The 22,233-nt window shown below is 32.1% G+C and overlaps 1 protein-coding gene across 1 annotated transcript in view; it reads left to right on the top strand.

Annotated features, from left to right (window-relative positions):
* Nucleotides 1–5,385: 5,385 nt before the first annotated feature.
* LOC127716146 (uncharacterized) overlaps nucleotides 5,386–22,233 on the top strand; it is a 47,843-nt gene continuing 30,995 nt past the window's right edge. The window contains exon 1 of the mRNA XM_052222263.1: nucleotides 5,386–5,800. The gene's annotated coding sequence lies outside the window, so the exon portion shown is untranslated. The remainder of the gene's footprint in view (nucleotides 5,801–22,233) is intronic.

The following is a 22,233-nucleotide window of genomic DNA, read 5'->3' as shown; positions in this document are numbered from 1 at the left end:
AAAACTGACTATAGCTAATCCTCATTGGCTGTTGTGTGGTCAACTTATATCTATTTATTGCTAGACAACATGAGGAGTCTTCTATGAGAAAAGGCAAATGAATGCCCTGAAGAAATGCAACTATTATTTCGAGACAAAATAATACTGGTAACATATCTTTTTTTTTTCAATTTATAACTTGATTTCGTTATAAAATCCCACCTTTTTTACTCTGTATATAGACAAATGTTAAAACTATGAGACAGACAATTATATATTGCTTTATGTAAGCATCTGTTAACTTGATTATAAAGAAACAAAACAAAACAAAAACACAAAAAAAAAAAAAAAAAACGCAAACGCATTACTTCGAACAAGCCAAATATAAATGTAGGTACAACTATTTGACCAAATATATTCATTTCAAACCATACAAACTATGTGCTTATTTTTGTGCATTTATCCTCATACAATGCACACGAATGACTTAACACCTGAGCAAGACTTTATAAATGAAAACAAATAAAATGGTATATTTGGGGGCTTTTTTCAATGCTAAGTTTAATGGCAATAATACAATTAAAATTAATCATATTTTTGAATGGACTAAATAAATGTTAAAAGAAAACTTAAATTGTCATAATGAAGAAAGTGCAGCTTTGATCAAAATGTAGGTTTATTTCATTTAGATTGATTGTTTTCAGCTGAAAGTGCAGTGGCAAATATGCCATGCACATTCAGGAAGGGAGCAAATGAATAATTAAGTGTCAATCTGCGTAAGAATCGGTCAGACAGTCTTGAAAACATGACTTACAAAAACCCGCTCAAGTTTACATTGATTTAAGTTCAAAATGTATAATGGAGCACGAATATAAATAACATTCGTTTATTTTCCTGTTCGAAATTAAGGGGAGCTAACTCCGTAATTTGCTATCATTCTAACCAAAAATTATCTAGATATTTCTCTGATTACCAGAAACATAGAAACGAAAGTCCTATCAATTCTAACTCAGGATGAGAGTAACTTCAAAATAGGATGGTTAGGTCGCCGGTTTTTTTTTCGGCAATGTTTTGAAATTCTTATAAATTGCTTGATTCTTACAAAGACTTGCGCAATACTGCAAAGTGGGTCGACTGGGATGAAGAGGAATTTGACTACTACTGGAAAATGAGGGTATGTTGGATATGGGGGAGAGCAAGAAAATATCTCTGCACGAGGCATCGTATTAAATATCAGCATTCCGACTGGTTGTGTCTGCGTATTTATACATCCCATAAATCCATATGGTCGCACCAGTTATGCAAGTACTTTACTGTTTGACGAGAGAAGTCGAAGAGACGATCATATTTCTAAACCTCAGTTAACTTGGGATGTATCTTATTTTGACAAAATAATATATAACACAAGCGTCAAAATTGTATTTTGATGCATAACACTCATCAACTGGGTAAATTTATTGTTCGACAAGGGTTGTTTTGAAAAATGTCCACAGCTTTAGTCATTATCTGTATTAAGAGTCATTCACGGCTCTATAATCTGTCATAACAAAATGTTTTAATCAAAAAGAGTCATGTGGTGTTTACATAAATAATTAAACATTTAATTCTCCAAAACAGAAACATATCTGATATATATCGCAGCATTTTATTTCTTATTTCCTTTCATGTGTGGCAGTATACAAGGATCAATTGATAGAGAAATTATCAGACTAGCAAAATGAACAGAACTATGTAGTTAATTTGACTGCAAACATTAAACATTATTAGAAAAAATTCGAAAACTAAAAATGATTAACAAAATTCAAAAAGAATTAGACTCCCCTAAAACATTTTGTATAGTATCACAATATTCAAAATTATCTGATGCTCATCTAGATTTAATGGATTTTACCTAGCAAATAGCACAAATACATAAGTAGATGTCGGCTCACAAAACGCAGATTGCGATCGAGGACGCCAAGACCGCGCAAGGAACTGCATGTACATCTTTGAATTTCTTCTGTCAAATTGTTGTTGTAAGAGCAAGGCACGGTGAATTTTCGCAGAATCTATGTCACACAAGGGTCATTTTCCAAAAAAGATTTCAATCTTTTCTTAAATTTAAAGTATCACAGCTCCATGTGTGTACTTTAGGATACTAATAATAGTGTGGCTCATTAAGTAACCGGATGATCAAATGAGTAAGCGCCTGAAGATAGACCAAAACCTCAATTTTGTCCAATACTTGCAATTTTGTCCAATACTTGTACTTAGTGTCGTTTTTGTTGTTAGGGATGAGGGATGGTTAAATACCCTGTCACGTCCAGTCTGTGTTTATGTTTGATATGTTTCTGCTTTGTATCGATCTGATGAGTTAAACCCTTTTCAACTGATTTTTATAGTTTGTTCTTATGTTGTGCTGTTACACCACTGTCCCAGGTTAGGGGAGGGTTGAGCGCTCACAAACATGTTTAACCCCGCCACATTCTTAATGTGCCTGTCCCAAGTCAGGAGCCTGTTGTTCAGTGGTTGTCGTTGGTTCATATCTGTCATATTTGTTTTTCGTTAATTGTTTTGTTATAGATTAGGCTGTAGTTTTCTCAATTGAATTGTTTCATATTTTTCATGTCGGGGCCTTTTATAGCCGACTATACGGTATGGGGTTTTCTCATTGTTGAAGGCCGTACGGTTGCCTATGATTGCTTACATCCACTTTATTTGAACTTTGGTGGATATTTGTCTCATTGGCAATCATACCTCATCTCCTTATTTTTATATAAACTTAGTATTCATTTCGCAAAAAGGTAAGTCTTAACCAAACCAAAGTGTGCTGAAGGCAATGAGATACGACATGCAATGTCTTTTAGGTACAGCTCAATTCATTTTGGTTAGAGACTTGCCTTAGTGCAATATTTTACAAAAGTATATACAATTTGAAATATTATATCATAATGCCTTAGTTAAAGGAATGATGTAAAACCCGTGAAAAGGGATGTTTAAGTATGTGATACATGAATATATTGTAAAATTGTAAAATATTCAAAAATTAAAAATTCTCGAAGTATTTAAAAGCTCTTAGATTTAGACAGAGTGATCGAGTAAAACAAACTCAGGGGAAATTGGCCGCACCTCTTTACCAACATGATCAAATAGATGTGGTTTGATCTGCGTGTCTTATTGTCATAACATTGTAGTAATCATGCAGTTCTCGGTCTGTGTACGAGTCAATGGTTCGTTGAAATATTTACATAAAACTTATTACAGATGAATAAGTCATCCTTTATTTAATGACGTCAGTGACTGATAACTTTGAACATATTTAGATATTCTGGTCGGTTTATTTCTATTTATAAAAACAAATTAAGTTCAAGCGACGGATAAATAAATTGTCATGCATGTAAATCCATTAGAGTTTTTCAATAAACAATCAATTATATTATCAATCAATATTAAGGATGTTAATAAACAATTCATTCTCAAATGTCTAGAACAAACTGCTTCTCGGTTCAATAAATACATAGACGGTAAATATACAGAGGCAAAGCACAATAACAGAAGGAACAAAGGCAAATCACAATAATTGCACGTAATTTGCTACTTGTTGTGGCATCACCGAGGCTTATAACTGGTTATGAGTAACACGACGGGTGACAAATATGGAGCAGGAAGTACCTTCCCTCCGGGTTTCGTGTTGCTCAATCTTTAGTTTTCTATGCACAATAGTGTTTGGTGGACTTTTTGTCGCTTTGTTTGTTTTTTTTTTTTTTTTGCAATTTCGTTGTCAGTTTGTTTTCGACTTATTATGTTTGAAAGTCCCTTTGCTTTATTCCGCCTCCTTTTTATTGAAGAAAAGGCAAACCGCAAAACATATAGCAAAATTAGTGGTCTATACCAACGTTAGAAATCCTCATCATAAGCGAACACAGCAATTCGTTATGACGTTAAACAATGGACTATATCTATTCTCTAAATAAAGTCAAAGAAGTCCTCAACATCCATCAGTAGTTCCTTGACAGAGTGTTGTTGCTTACAGAACTAAGGTTTCATACAGGAAATGTTGACATCATTTTAATAATTTAACGATCCCCATCACGGTTTTCTTGACCTGGATATTTGTCAGAGATGACTTCGGCTATGTTTTATTAGTCCTAGTCACAATTTCATTAATTTTTCATTGTTCATGACATGTCAGTGAATATCAATTTTCATCATGTTTTTGCATGTATTTCTCTTTACGTCTTTCTTTGATTTAAGTTTTATTTGTTCGCAGAAATGGGTTTCTTTCCTATTATATCACCATTCTGACGACTATAAGTATAATCGGCAAAACATTACATAATTTCAATTTCGAAATTACAAGTATCTAAATTTTAAAAGACATTATCTTTATTTATTATTTGTATGACATATACACTCGGTTTTTTTTTTGGAGAGTGTAGGTGGTATATATATACATGATCATGTAATGATCAAACGTTGTCTGTTTTGCTGAACTGGTTTGATGATGACTGCATCATGCAATATTTTGGTCGGTTTTTGTTGGAATACAGAATCAAGAATTTCATTACTATAAATATGAATAAACAGATGCTAAAAGATTATATCTTGTAGATAATTAAGAATTAAATGTGAGTTAAATAAAGATTTTGTTTTTCGCTGTAAAATTGTTCTATAAGAAATGATAAATATTTTGTTGTTTCTTACATTTCTGTTTAGTTTTAAAATTTGTTTAACTGAATTATTTTTCTCCAACGATATATAGAATTGTTTTCTATTTTTGGAACAGATTTTACCTTCAAACAAGATATAAAATCTGATACTATTTTATGAAATATAGTGTCGATAGAAGGTAGACTAAATATAAGATAATGTGTCAAGGTGTCAACAATACGAAACTGTGATATCGGGACGGTTTAAAATTGATATTTTGTACAGTCACATGTCTATAATTAATGACTGTATGTTGCCCTCTAGATGTCTTTGGGCTGCTGTCTCATTGATCAATGTATACTCAACGTCTCCATTTGTTTATATCGATGATTATACCACATTTCATTTTAATTAAAATTTCTAAAAAAAACAAGACAAAAATCTCTCGTTTCGTTGATTGAAAAACGTGAAAATGCAAATAGAAAATGTTAAAATCAGAAGAAAACAAATAGTATGTAAAGAATTTGAAGCGTTGTTTTCCAATATATCGTATTATTTTGAGTTTTCTTAAACAAAGGTGGGATCGACTGAATGACAACGTCACGACATGCCAGAGTTATTGATTCCACAGAGAATATCTACCTTATTCATATTCAACTATAGTAATGTCATACTACCAACCGATAAGGCAAGGTTCTTTTAATATTGATTGCTTCAACAACTTAACGTCGATTATAAGTTCTTTTTCATTAATATTTTCCGTCTTAATACATCAGATCTAACATTATAATGAATCAATTGGTTTTTCAGGATAATCAGATTACAGTCCTAGGTGTTCAAGTTCTCAGCACAGCGGCATCATGATCAAGTCTGTTATTTAATCGGAACACATGGCTCAGTGATGCGCTTGCAGACGACAACTTCTCAACAGGTGCTTGTTTCATACCCGCGTGCTTTTTATCTCGTGCTTCAGGAATTAGTTAAACATCAACTATAATTCATATTGAATAATAAGGAAGTTACAGTGTATTAAGTTACTTGACATTTTCTGTGAGGAAAATTCCAAGTATTGTTTGATCATATTCAACAAAGGAGGATTACAACTAAATATTGTGTTCTTGTAGGGATATTAATTTGCTAAATACAAACAACGGATCATCGCTGGATCGCACAACAATTAGAAATTTTTAAGGTAATTAGTATCATTTTTATTATTCTTTTTATTATTATCATTATTATCATTATTATTATTATTATCATTATTATTATTATTATTATTATTATTATTATTAGTTCGAAGATATTTTTGTGATAACGTTTATGGTACATGTGAACGAAATCTTTAATGACTTAAATGATACATTGATTCGTTTCTGTAGTTTTAATAATATGTTGATATTCACCTTTGCAATCAGATCTTTAAACAGTTGAGAACTTTCCATTAACTTTGTATTTATAAGAATATCAACTCATTCATGGTCAAAAATCTACAACAACAATATTTTCATCTTTATTAATGCTATTGTGTCATTGAAATATAGTTGTCTGTTTTAAGAGACCTATTATTTAGTGCCCGTTACGAAAACTGACGTTTTAATAAAACGTATATTGACTTTCCTTAAAAATTCATTGCATTAATTCAACAGCTTGTTCCATGAGGAGAAAAACATAAAATTGAGATTAATGTAAATTGCAAATAAAGATCAATACACATATTTTTCACATCAGGTAATTCTTGTCACAAAAATCAATACTAGAAAGATGGTCTATTGATTACTAATAAAGATTAACTTTTTGATAAGCTGCTAATGACTTATAAAAAATGTCGTTTATGTTGACATTATCTTCATGACTGTATGTGGTATATGTTTTCGAACATAAATGGCCCTTCAGATTGGTTCAAGTGTATTTGTACAATAACATTGTGTTTACAAACAGTTATATATAATATCAAGAAGATGTGGTATGACTACCAATGAGACATCTCTCTTCCAGAGACCAAAATGACGTAGAAGTAGACAACTATAGGTCACCGCATAGCAAGCTATAAACGTTCCCTTATTGACAAATGTAAAACAATTTAAACGAGAAAACTAACGGTCTGATCTATGTTCAAAAAATAAAAGAAAAACAAATATGATATACAGCAACAAACGACAACCACTGTATTACAGGCTCATGACTTGGGACAGGTACAAACAGAATGTGGCGATGTTCAACATGTTAGCGGGCGCCTAACCGTTACCCCCCCCCCCCCCCCCCCCCTTAAACGTCGGACAGCACTGTTGTTAAAATGAAAAGCCACACCTGAAATATTTGCAAGAACAATAACAAAGAGAAATGGTAAAAATGTAACAGCAATGAAAAATACAAATTGCTTGACAAACACAAAAAAAAAACAAAAAAAAAAAACATATCGTTCATTAATGAATATTCATTATTGATAATTCAGAAAATAAAAGAGTTGATTTTTTTTTCGATTTTTTTATCAACATTTGCACAGCAATTTTGGAAACGTTCATCTGTTGTAAGAATTTTCCTTTCATAATATTCAGAAAAAAAAAGATGATTTTTTTTTCGATTTTAAGTTCAAGTTTTATATGACGAATTTGCATTTAAAATTTTATACAAATCTGGGATATCTCTAATTAAATGATCCGATATTTGTACTGGTATGCCAATGCCATAAAAGTTAAATTGTCAGGACCTTAAAACAGATACAGAGAGCTTTGCCCTTTTGGTAAAGTTCTCAATTTTAATCCTTTTAAATAACCGAATCGTTTCTTTTTTGCAAGGGCCTCTTCTATGAAAGTGAGTGGTTTGATGTTAGTCTACAGCAAATCCCTTTGAACTGTCGAATAGGAAATGCCTAAATGTTTGTTGAACATGAAAAAAACTGGGGTTTTTTTTGTGCGTTTTATAATTTAAAACAATATTTTCGTCTGTCAACCGCTTGGTCTTATAACAAATTTTGATCAATGTAGGTTAATGTATCGAAAAGTCAGTTGTAAGCCCCGTAATGTCTTTAAAATTAAATTTTTCTTGGTTATACATCTTTATTCTACTACATTGTAGATATATTTGCGTAGTTAAGCTGTTTTCACCCTTTCCTTTTCAATTTAACCTACTAGGGTAGTTTTTATCGACCTTGACTAGCTGTTAAGTCCTCGAACGGTCGGTAATTCTTTTTTCTACAAACTTGCCTTCAGAAATCTTTGCTCTGTATAAATTATTATATTTTTGTAGGGCAATAGAAAATATTACTTGTAAATGAGACTAACCATTTTTATATGAAATAATTTCCGTTGAATATATATGTCGGGCATACCGATTTATATTGAAGAGTACCGGTTAAGTGGAAGATAGCTGTTTCTTTTATCTGTCTGTCAAAATAGGGAAAGATAACAAAGGAAAAACAGACAAGATCATGACTAAAAGAAAAAAAAAAACATCAAACAAAAAACAAACAAAACAAAACAAAAAAAACAAAATAAAATAAAATAAATAGATTTCACAAAATAACAAAGTTTTACTAATTGTTTCATTAATACACATATTCGGTTAGCAGTTTTTTTAATTTTTAGTTAATTTGTTTGTACCTGTAGGATTTTTATAAAAAAAACAGGATGTCACATCGTTATTTATACGAATATGTTGCTTATAAAGAACGTAAATTTGAAGTCGATCCATGTAATTTTTTTTATGAATACTTTGAATAAACACGTTACGGTTTTTGCTTATTGTTGAAAGCCGTAGGCGACATATAACTGATAAGTTCCACGTTATTTGAACTCTTGAATAGTTATATCATTTGCAATCATACCACATATCCTTATTGTATAAAAGTCCTCAAAAAAATACACAGAAAACTTCAGATTGAAAACCAAATAGAAAAAAAACTGGTGTGCTACGGAAGGGTCAAAATTATTGTAATGTATGAGTTATTTAGTCAATTCTATCTCAAGAGCAATGAAGTTAAAAAAATGACAAATACCATGAAGGCAGTTAGAACAATAATGTTTTATGGAACAAAACAAGAAGAAACAAGAATCGCTGTTCCTTTTATAAGTGGTTTATTTATATGTATGTCCTTAGATTTTAATCTCATACATATTTCCCATATATACATGATATTGTTTGATTCACCTGTAGTTGTGAAAAATGTATGGAGATACCACGGGGCGATCAAAACTCATGGGTAGGAAGAAAAAGGCAAACGTATAAGTGAACTCAAGTATTGAAATGATTGAGGAAGGATAAACAGTTTCTTCTTCACTAGAGATACCCTACAATCTAGTTATATCACATTCGTTTATGTTATGTTCAGGGAAACGATGTTTGGATTTAGCTTATGACAAATGGAAAATATTCGTGGTCATCTGAGATACAGAGATTCCATAACTGTCACCAAACTTAAATATCGTTTGTAAAAATGATACATATATGATACTAAATAAAAAACGAAAAATCATATCGAAGAAAAACTGACAACACTCAAATATTTTGAAGATATCTGCCACTTAGAACCTATGGTGAAATATATTCTCATCCGAAGCAATTCTCTTTCAAAGAAACCAAAAAAAAGAAAAGCAGAAATAACGTTCTTATACCCTTAAAATAAGCACAAAATCTCGACAGTGATGTGTTTGTTATATGCTTTGGCCTCACATTCTGGTTTGAGTCCAGTGCCACTGATGAATCGAGTGGAGACAAAACGCACGTTTGACATACCAAATCATAAGCTTTGTAGCCTTAATAATTTTAACAACCACTGGATCGATGTCACTGCTGGTGGGCGTTTCGTCCCCGAGGCCTAGGATATCAGTAGTCAGTACTTTTATGTTGACATAAAATATCAGTGATTTATTGATTTTCTGTAAATTTAGTGTCGACAACATGTTCAAGAAAATAGAAATACTAAGTTGTGCTACCGCCAGGCATAAATAGCCTGCCTTAGCCATATTTTTCTCTTCTTAATCGGTAAATTGCTGTCGCTTTAATTTGGCACAACGTTTTGCATTTTAGTGCTTAAAATTCCTTTTAACTTCGTGTTTGATTTGGCATCCCAGCTGGTATAAGTCGATCGCCACTGAAAATTCATATCTAAATGAAACGCGAGCCTGGTAGTATCTATTAATGAAATTAGGTATTTTTTTTAAAGAAATATCCTTTTGTTTGATTATCTTTCTGCTTTCCGACCACTGTGTTTCCGACCTTAGATAAATATTTTTAACAGAAATATCGTTTTCTTAATATCGTTTTCTTAATTTTCTTCATGCTTTCCGACATTTTCTCATGCTATGATGGAAATACTAAATATCAAATGATAAACGTTCAGAAATAATCAGTTTATTCTGGGTCATTGTTTATCAATAAACTATTCCAAGGTTTATAAAAAACTACACACACAACGCGTAGAGGGACCGTCTCAAAGCATGAATTATATAATTGCGTTATCATTATACTTGATATTCAATAAATATTCACATAATTAAAAACATATATGTTTTGTAAAAAGGCAAATATATAAAATGCAACCTAGTCTTTATCGTTTTACTTTCAAATCTACAAATGAACTTTGCCGGATTGTTGAAAGATAAATTGTCACATGGTAGCCTATCCATAGAGGGACCGTATCAAAGACATAAATAACTACCTGTATAAATGATGGAAAATTTTCGAGACGTTCCGAGAATCGTGATTCTGAGGATATCGAGTGGCCCATAGACACTTCAAAAACTCGCCAATATATAAGCGTGAACCCCTCAGGGGGTTCACGCAAAAGGAAAAAAGGGTTTTCTCATTCAGCCAAAGGTCAAACAACGAAAAAGTTACCATCAATAAGTTGTTTTCTTGCGGTCAAGAACAATGGACAATGAACTTTTCCGTGATGCAAGAAATAAAAGCCATGGAACCAAATTGTAAAACAATTTATAAGAGTAACGACCTATTGTACGTTTAATAACATTGAACTTACACTATACGAGTGGTATATTTGCCACTTTACACCAAAGACCAAGAGACATTTCTTAATGATGTTTGTTTAATAATGTATATATTTATTATTTATTTGCTTCATAACAGCTTTTCTTCCAAAAGAGTTCTTGCGAAAAACTTGTTATTTGGTCAACATGGTTGTGGTAAATTGTTAATCAATACTTGTAGTTGTTGGTAATGTAAACTTATTGTAAAAAAGAGAATCATCTACAGTACCCATGAAATAGTAAACCGTATTAAATAATTCTATACATTTTATAGAAATCTACCTAGCTGCTTATTTTTAAACTGTATCATTGAATTTCACATGTTAAAATGTCAGTTTTGAAAGCACATATTGCGTGTCAAGCCATTTGTATGAGTTATTGATTTCTTATGGCATTTAAAGTTGATGTTCATTTCTTTCACTAGTACTGAAATAACAATGTTACCTTGAAACGAAGCGATTACTTTGAATGTAAACTACGCTAAACTTGTTTCATATAGAATAATGAAATATGGTTATACCTGTTTTGTGCCAATTTTAAAGTCAATTATTCATGCGATTTTGCTTACATTGCAATTTCATGTTCATTTTCCGATTATAAACAATAGCATCTGTGTTCATACATTTATTCATACATTTGTACATTCAAAATAATATCTTTTCTAAAATGAAATGTATAAATATTTTTATTTGAGTCTAAAGGAAATTGATTTAAATAGTGCATATAGAAATAAGAAGATGTGGTATGAGTGCCAATGAGACAACTCTCCATCCAAGTCACAATGTGTAAAAAGTAAACAATTATAGGTCAAATTGCGGACTTCAACACGGAGCCTTGGCTCACACCGAGCAGCAAGCTATAAAGGGCCTCAAAATGACTAGTGTAAAACAATTCAATCAGGAAAATCAACGGTCTAATCTATATAAAAAACGAGAAACGAGAAACACTTAAGAACCACATCAACAAACGACAACCACTAAAACAGGTTACTGATTTAGGACAAGTGCAAACAAATGCAGCGGGTTTAAACGTTTTAACAGGCGCCAACCTTCACCCTAACCTGAAATAGAAGTGTAACATTACAACATAGAAAGACACACTATAAAATATCAATTGAAATGGCTTAACTCAATCAAAACGACATATTAACAGAAACAAGTAAACATACACTGAACGAATAAATGTGGGTCTCTGTTTACATACGTCAGCTGTCTCATAAAGTACAAAGTCCGACGATCTCATATGTAATGTAGGTCCGTTCAACTACAATTTGTTGACCAAGTTTTGAGACGAAATATTGTTTAAAATACATTGTTTTAAATCCATTACGATAATAATTTAAAATTCATACACATTTATACGTTTTTACCGATCTGGTTAAAGATACCTGTTTTTTTTTTTCTTAGACAAACACAAAAGTAAAACTAAATTCCATTTAAACTTTATATTTTCAATCATAAATGGTTTTGATACGTTACTTTAATACTTGCCTTGCCAATCTGGGAATTAAACAAATCAACGAGACAAGCGTTTTAGTTTTTTTCACTCAAATAATACAAAAAGAGCTTTAAAACCTGAAATTTCAATTAATTTCAAATATTTTGTCAACTTAGTAATACGCTTTTTAAATATTAAAACTTGTTTTAGCTATATAATAAAACTCTGACTACCAGGCTTGCACAGCTCTACAGGACTTGCAATTAAAGATCAATGGCAGCAGTCAAGTGTTGATAATACGACATGTCAAGATCCTTAAAAGCAAAAGCGCTGTCTACCTAGCTTGTTCGTGTAATAACTCATGTGGAGCAGGATCTGCTTACCCTTCCGGAGCACCTGAGATCACCCCCAGTTTTTGGTGGGGTTCGTGTTGCTTAGTCTTTAGTTTTATATGTTGTGTCATCTGTACTATAATAATGATTTGTCTGTTTGTCTTTTTTATTTTTGGCCATGGCGTTGTCAGTTTGTTTTCGATCTATGAGTTTGACTGTCCCTCTGGTATCTTTCGTCCCTCTTTTAAAACACTTGCATTTGTCAATAGTGTTACCGGCCTGGTATTCATAACACCAAATTACAATATAGGTAAAACACGAAAGCGCTGTTTCCCAGTCAGGATCGTATTTTTAAAATACCATAAGTGACAACAGCGTACAACGTTTATAACACAAAATTACAAGATAGGTAAACGAGGCTAAAACTTAAGAAAATTTACAAGGTTTATTATAACACATACACTTGAAAGCAAGCTCTTGCCATCGGCAAGCAGGTGCATCGAGCCAGTGTCTATAACATAAAACCACAAGATACCAGAGTCAGCCTGATATACCCTATACTCAAAAGGAGAATCTGTAGCTTTTTGAAACAATTTGTGTCCAATGCCTATGTTATTCTCTTACCTACTTAATTAAATAGCATATTAAGTACACCAGGAATTACAAAGTATGCTTTTAATGTCTTCTTATTGATTATGAATTGTAGATGTTCGCAAATATGTTGATCCTTGATTGTTAAAACTAGCAGGTTAAGCGGTAAAAACCTATAAAACTGTGAAAACAGTATAACGTGTCCACTTTATTGATTAAATATAGGATCGACAGCCTTTGTTATAACTTCATAATACTAATTTTACATTATTGATAATTGGTGAATTGCAAAATAGCATGCTAATTACATAATATTAAATCATTGGAAAAATCTTATCACTCCTATCACACCTGAGCTCAGTATACTATAGGACATAATGTCAGTATCAGATGAAATGCATGCTTTATCAAATCAATACTGGTTGCACGGTGTTTTGTTAATCTATATATTTTTTTCATTTACACTGTTATCATCGTCAGTTTATATTCTACTATTACTACGAGTTCTATTAACTAGTAAATGAACCTGCGGTATATCAAATGTAAATTGCGTTTTGATTATGAATTAACCAATCAAATATTAATAAAGACGACTCTCATGGGACAATGATATAACGTTAGACACAATGTTAAAATCTCTTATACTAATATTTGCAATGTAGCTACAAATGAATTAGATCGTTCAATGTTCTGTATTCTTCTATGTAAATCAGATCAACTGTGTAAAGTATGATGATAACATAGGGTAGATTAAATGAGCAGTGGTCATATGATCCATGCAATATCAAAACTTTTTGAGACGAATAACATCGATCTATCGACAGTGATGTCACATGATATGACTTGAAATAGATTATTTATGACACAAATATAGACAATAAAAATATGATCTCCCAATGGTATCAACATACGTATAGATGGATTATTTATTGTCATTCCGTCACAGTTTGTGAACTCAATGATATGTTTTTTGTTTGATTTAAAAATGCTTTATACAATTTCATGAAATAGCAATACATTTCAATTTGTTTGTAAGTGTGTCAGGCACAGAGTCACTATGGACAATGAATGACATCAAATTGAATTTTAAAACCATAAAATTGAATGTATTCATATATTGCTTGCAATTTAAAAGTTTTTTTCTTTTTTTTCTTTTTCTTCTTCTTTGAACTACAAATAGAACCATTTATTTATCTATATCTAAAGGACTGCAAAAAGTTTTACTTTGGATTAACGACTGTTTTTGAATGAGTTTCCATTTTTGGGATAAATACTACTGTAGATTTATGCAATTTTCATGAAAAAGCATGTATATGTTGATTAGATATTGAGACATATTGCATAGCAATGTCGGAACTGTCTGGAGCTGTTATATAATGAAAATGATGTAAATTTCAAGGACTCTAGGAACAACTGTAGGTAAGATTGATAATTTGGAAATTAGCACTACGCTTTGTTGTCATATAATGCACTTTCCTGTGAGGTTAGTCTAGAAATGTCGTTACATATTTTGCTATTTACATATTTGACATAAAATACGTATTTCATACGGTCATAAGTTACAAAAATGTCTGAGCCAACTCAATACACAAAAAAGATATTTTACAAATATTACCATCTTTGTATAAGACATGCACCTTGTAGTTAAATATTGTTTGGATGAGGGTGCATTGGTTCATATCTAAATATTAATGATGATATCTCAAAATGAGGCTATTATGGCATGTTCGCCTCACATGCAAACTATTTAAAGCACCGACGCAAATATGCAAGACAACAATATAACTATTGATATCTGACAGATTCTTTACTGTCTTGTCAACTTCATAAGGAAGTTATTATACCCCCGCTTTAAAAAAGTGGGGGTATACTGTCCGTCCGTCCGTCCGTCCGTCCGTCCGTCCGTCCGTCCGTCCATCCGTCCATCCGTCAGTCAGTCCATCCGTCCCATGAATATTTTTCGTCGCATCTTTCTCAGGAACTACATCATAAGGATTTCAGAAATTTGGTTTCAGGGTTTATATAAGTCAGCCATACCGTGATGCGTTTTCAGATTCATCACTCAACAACTTCCTGTGTACCGAACACTTACATATTTTTACACTATTAAGATTATCCAGTTGCGGCGGGGGTATCATCAGTGATATTGCAATTTCACTTGTTTAATACTGATTTATCCTTTTGATTGGGGTGAATTCAAGGATCCAAAAAGTGACAAAAGTGACTATCATACGTATTCCTTTAATTACAATATTATCTTGGCTATTTTATAACTTAATCAGCTCTTCAGAGACTGTATATAGTCTTGGATTTTCAAATATTTTGGGGATCACTGAAGCGACATTAATTGCCGATATGGTGCAGTAACATTGATACAATTAATGTTAGTATAAACAATAGCGAATTCACCACAAACGAAATATATCAACAAATGCTTCAGTTTTTTTGGTCGCTCGCATGAGGTAATTGCTATTGACCGAACATCGCCTTTGGTTCATATTGAAAATTCTAACAGGAACTAACCTCCAGTTTTTGTTTTTGGTTTGAATCAAAATGTTTCCCACTCTCTGATACTCAGTTATTAAAGAAGGGTATCTCTCATTTAGCTTTGCTCATACTGTGTTTTCATTGTATGTCTATTACCCGTATCTATTTGCGTCTATATACTCGTCTCACAACTTATGTACCCGTTGACCTTATATATCCAACGCAATCATAGGTTTGAACGTTGTTTTCAATTTAGACTTATTTATATTTTTTCGTTTGGGCTTGTATTATATTTGCCTTCGGGTTTATATGATCCGTTCATCCTATTTTGACTCCTCAAAATTCAAGAGTCTATCCTAAATTGAGGTAAATTGTATGGCTTTCCAAATACCGTTTCGATTCCTAACATCACTGAAGAGACATTATTTGTCGAAATCCGGATATGGTGTACAAAAACCTTTGCACCTTTTGTTTGCGGTATATCATCTTTTCCGCAAGTTTAGTATTAAATTTAAAATTAAGATCCATTTATTACATCGGTGATCCGTTTATTTGGCAATCGCCAATGGCAGTCAGCAGGGTTTAAGAACATTTGTTGTTCGACCTGTTAGTCAAATGCGTTTTGTTAAAATATACTTTTTCACTTTTTTGGTCTTTTGGAAAATGTTGTTTGTGCTGTATTTAGACCCCTCTAACAAGAAATTTGTTTTGCATGCACACGTATAAAAATTGCGGTGCATGTATTTATATATGTCTACATATTTATATATTACATTTAAAAAATGGAGTGATAGATGACATTTAGAAGCAACATTTATTTTCAAAATCTATTGTATTATTACATGCATTTCCAACTTTCATCTTCGGTCATAAATAAGAAATAGATAATTTAAATGTACCGATGGTTTATAAATTTTGTAATGTCTTTGGATAAGACAAATATCTTTCACCATAAGGTTTTGTGAAGCCTTATCAACACAATGATATGTTTCATCAACCGATTTTAACAGGAGTTACAAAATGGGTGTATAGAAAAGATAAAACCTGGAAAATAAAATCTCACTATGAGGGTTTCCATGTGATTATTAAAAGACTAGTACAAGCAGCTGTATAATGAAAGATCTCAGAAATTGTGAATCAAAATAACTAATACTTATTTTTAAAAAATATAGCGTTAAAATATCTAGTTCATGTATAGATATTTAGATTGTTTAGTTTTGTCTGTGTTTTCCTTCATTTTAAGAGTAGATCGAAAACAAACTGGCCAAAAATAAAAAGACAAACAGACAAATAATAGTATAGATGACACAACATAGAAAACTAAAGACTAAGCAACACGAACCCCACCAAAAACTGGGGATGATCTCAGGTGCTCTGGAAGGGTAAGCAGATCCTGCTCCACAGTTGATTTGTGAACAACGTTTTCTATTTGCTGTCTTGTATTTTATGAACAACACCATAGGGAAGGTACAATATATCACCTTTCACAAAAATTACTGCCACATCCATATAGTTATTGCTATTAGAGCTATTACTTAGACTATGTGATATGACATATAATTGAAAGATGTTCAGCACAGCATAGAACATTTTACACATATCAGTTCATTCATGCTGCATAATCTTAATCTAATGAATTATCGTTCACTTAACACAACGGAAATTTAACTTGGGAATTAATTGAACTTTGCATTATACGATATTAATGAATGACAAAAATCAATGACAGCTATTAATTAAAACGCCGCCAAACGGTAAAACTGACCCGTACTGTCGGTCGATCGACCTGGTGTTTGTTATTGCACTCAAAAGTTATGTAATAAGTACTGTTGTCTCATGCAAGATCAAACATCAAATATTAATATAAAACGTATTAAACAAATAGGTTTTTTTTATTAGAAATAAGTGACCAATACTTAATGACCTCTATATGACGTTTTATAATTTGTGTCATTGGGTTCATGTCTCGCTGACATATACTACACACCCCTTTTATTAAATTGATGTAATAACATTAACAGTACCATTTTACTGCACTAGTTGCGCATTTCGACAATAAATGTATCTTTATATACGCCAGTTCAGCATACATTCACTATATCTTTCATAATGTTCATAGAAATACATTATGTACATATTACATGTCTATATTTACAAACAATAATTAAAACTGCAGTTATCTCGAATAACTATTTCCAGATATTCATATCATTTTGTTTTTTCTTTCTGTTTGTTGCATTTTATCGTGTATGGATTTGTCTATACTTTTTTTCTTTTCTTTTAATTTAATTCCACGTGTCCTGATTCTGTTATTATGTAATCTCTTCTAAAAACCCATACATCCGGTATTCCTGGAATTTCTTTATCAACCTCATCTAAAAATTTACAGTGAATTTTATTAAAGTAGTTGTCATTATGAATTTTTAGAATTTTGATTTGTTTACAAGTCGTGACTTTATTCATAGAACGATCTTAACAATTGATTTGATAGAGCCGATCCTTTATTTTATATTGCAACGATTATCTTACTTGGTATGTTTACCATGGCATAAACTGGCAGTTATTGGGACTAATTGCATATTTAAACACATAAACTGCAAGTTATTGGTTTAATATTGACAAGAATCCACAATACTGATAATGAAGTTTTTACATGGCATCATTAGATCAAAAACGAAAGAATAACAGCTATGTATGTCCGATGCAAACTTCTGTTACATCAATACGTATTTCTGTTGTGCAATTAACGGTTATTCTCAAAACTAATGTTCCTAATGGTGAATAATCGACGTTTGGCGAGACCAAATTGTTCATTTGACATAAACACGCCGTAGGCTTATAGAGTGAAAACCATTAACAAGCAACAAAATGCTCATCAACCCTAATCTTAAAAATGAACTATCGTCTAGAAAATTCAATGATTTAAACAAATAAGACGACTTCAAGTGCTCTGTTATTGGGCCAACTTTTAATTTTATTTGAACTTTGAACCGATTTGCAGTGTCATTTGCTCTCAACTTACAAAGGACATTTACCTCTGTCTCCATTTCATAGTACTAATTTTCATATGAACTTGCCTTCGCCTGTAGGTAAAATTGAGAATGGAAATAGGGAATGTGTCAAAGAGTCAACAACCCGACCAAAGTGCAGAAACAGCCGAAGGCCACTAATGGGTTTTCAACACAGCGAGAAAACCCGCACCCAGAGGCGTGCTTCAGCTGGCCCCTAAACAAAAATGTGTACTAGTTCAGTGATAATGGACGTCATACTAAACTCCAAAACATATAAATGAACTAAAATTAAAAATCATACAAGACTAACAAAGGCCAGAGGCTCCTGACTTGGGACAGGCGCAAAAATGCGGCGGGGTTAAACATGTTTTGTGAGAACTTAAACCCCCCCCCCCCCGTATACCTCTAGCCAATGTAGAAAAAACAAACACACAGCAATATGCACAGTAAAACTCAGATTAAAAGAAGTCCGAGTCCGATGTCAGAATAGGTAATAAAAGAAACTAAGCAAAATGACAATGACACATACATTAACAAAGGACTACTAGCAGTTACTGACATGCCAGCTTCAGACCTCAATTAAACTGATTAAAAGATTATGTCTTCGTCATATGAAATCAAGCACAACCCCTCCAGTTAGGGGTTAAGTATCATACCATCATAAAATATATGAGAAGAACATAACCCGTATCATGCCAACAACTGGTTTTAGAATAAATGTGTTTATTTCCGATGCAAAGACCCTATGAGTGAATAAATAAAAACCAAAATATGCCATCTTTAATGAACTGACAACAGTATCGTAACTATATCCCTTCTTAATAAGTCTATTTAAAGGTTTGGTTAGCTTTTGAAGTGAATGCCGACATTTTTGTGCTTTGTAAAGAATATTACCATAAAAGATTGGATGTGAAATACCTGAACGTATAAGATTTCTGCATGTTGATTTATATGTACGAATGATGTCCTTGTACCGATGATAAAATTTAGTAAATGTTTTGACTAGTTTGTGATATCGAAAACCCTGGTGTAATAATTTTTCAGTAATACATAGATTTCTTTCGTTAAAATCAAATACGTTGTTACATACACGAGCGAATCGAACAAGTTGAGATATATAAACACCATAAGATGGTGACAAGGGAACGTCACCATCTAAAAACGGATAACTTACAATAGGAAATGAAAAATCATCTCTTTTATCATAACTTTTGGTAGTGAGCTTCCCGTTAAAGATGTAGATATCAAGATCCAGGAAAGGGCAGTGTTCATTGTTAGTATTAGCTTTATCTAAAGTCAGTTCAACAGGATAAATCTCTTTAGTGTACACACTGAAGTCGTCATTATTGAGAGCCAATATATCATCTAAATATCTAAAAGTGTTATTAAATTTTTGTATCAGATATTGTTTCGATGGGACTTTACTGATTTTAGTCATAAATTGTAACTCATAACAATACAGAAACAGGTCCGCAATAAGTGGTGCACAATTAGTCCCCATTGGAACTCCGATAACTTGACGATATACGGAATCTCCAAAGCGAACAAAAATGTTATCTAGTAAAAATTCAAGGGCAGTTAAAGTATCAAAGCAGGTCCAATTGACATAGTTCTTTTGTTTGTTGTTACTAAAAAATGACCTTAAAGAGTTTGAGCATATATATTCGCATTCTGACTTTTTAAAATGCCCCTTGAATTAGGTGTGTGAATTTTTTCTTGATAAGAATATGAGGCAAAGTGGTTTATAGGGTAGAAAAATCAAAACTTTGAACAGATTCAAAATCACCAATATAAGCATGCAATTTATCAAGTACTTCCAACGATTTTTTTGACACTACAAAAGTAATAGATACCGCTATTTTCAAAGGCCTTATTTGATCAATTTATTACCATGTTTTTGATTGTACCAAGTGTACTAGTAAGTAGAATAGACAGTTTAGTAGTGGAACAATGGCTTGAAGACGAAATAAATCTATATTTGTAAGGTGTTTTGTGCAGCTTCGGAAGCCAGTACATAGTTGGAACTTTCATTGTATTTGGTTCTGCTTGTAAAGAAGTAGCTAAAAATTTATGTATGTTACAGATGTCATTTTTCGAAAATGGAGTCAGTTGGAATGTTGGTGAATTCGTAATTTCATTTTGCAGAACCTCAATGTAAAATTTACGTCAAACAATAATGATATTATTAGCAGCCTTATCAGCTGGGATAAAACACAAATTCCTTGGCGAGTTCTTTTAGCTTATGTTTGATACGAGAAATAGGGATTATGGTTGTTGTTAGGAGTAAAATGTTCTTTAAAATGTTGTATACGTATATCAACTATGTTCATTATTGAATTAAAAAAAAGTTTTAAGGATTTCTTGTCAGCTTTTTCTCGTTTTATCTATTTCGAGCAGTAAGTACGGAGTGAGTCGTGGATGATGTTACTACACTCATTCCAATTAATAATTGACGGGGGACGATAATTAGGTCCTTTACTGAGGAATGATTTCAACTCTCGGTCACGAACGATGTTAAGGTCTCCTGTTATAACATGGGAACTGGGGCCATAAATGTATTCGGAATTACTGACGTAGGTGTATTGTCACTGATATTAACATCTTTACACACTCGGCTATAATTAAACACATATTTCCGGGTAGATTTGTAAACATAACAAATAAGAGGGAGTTCAGTATTATCAAAATATCCAGGAATTTGTTCTTTAACAAAATGATCATTAAAAATAAAGGCAATATTTACAAAATCAAAACCTTTATTGACATATTTGATTTTAATAAAATGTTTTTTATGATCTTCAGGGCGATCAATTTTGGGAAACAGTTTAGAATAACAATATGCAATTATAATTTGAACGATTTCATACTTAGGACTGCAATATGGAATTGTGTTGCAATCCTCTAAAGTCTTATGTAATTTATTTACAGGTAAAGAAAAGAGCTTGGTTAACAGATAATGTCTGCCGTTATTTTATTTTTTTTATAGAAATTAGGTCCGAAATATTTGTATTGTTGGTACGAAATTTTCTTTGATTGCGATTTATTCTAAGCCTATGAGAACGGTTTTTACGAACAGTTTTAGAAATTATATCCAAAATGTTAACAGAATCGGTTCTTGATATATTACCAATTCTCATGATATTATCATTAAGACCGAAAGGATAGACTGTCTGTAATTTTTTAATCCAATCTAATTCAATTATTTTCCGTGATCGTACAAACTTTGAATGAGATTCCCCAGGCTGCTTATTTACTACTTCTAAAGGTTGAACTCTTAAATATTTAATAGGATGATTATGCTTCTTAAGGTGTTGATAAATGATACTTTTGAATTTATGAGGTCTTTTAAAACGATAAAGGTGTTCTTGCGTGCGTTTAGATAAATAGCGTCCAGTTTCACCTACGTACTGAATACCGCATCCCGGTTTGTTTCATGTGATTAAATAGATAATACTGTAGGTTTTTCAATTTATATCAGTTTAAAAATTTAAGGAAAATGTGCGACCATTAAACGTTGACCTTACCGTATTGTTGGTGGAAAGACGGGGACACGTAAGTCATTTTTTGGCATGACACTTATCGATAGAAGGGTTACAACGATTTTTATAGTTAAAAATGTTAGCCGATTGTAGTATTTTTAGATAAGCGATTTTGAAGATTGAGACGTGTAGATACCCTTTGAACGAGTTTAGTATTTAGTATTTAGTGTTTGAATGCTATCAATATAAGCTGTATTGCCACCAAAAGTTCGTCCAGAAAAAAAATACCGGATTACTTAAAAGA

This window comes from Mytilus californianus, unplaced genomic scaffold, assembly GCF_021869535.1.
Source record: "Mytilus californianus isolate M0D057914Y unplaced genomic scaffold, xbMytCali1.0.p SCAF_9, whole genome shotgun sequence".
Taxonomy (NCBI): domain Eukaryota; kingdom Metazoa; phylum Mollusca; class Bivalvia; order Mytilida; family Mytilidae; genus Mytilus; species Mytilus californianus.
The sequence above is the reverse complement of the archived record's forward strand: the minus strand, read 5'-3'. Positions and strand labels throughout refer to the sequence as shown.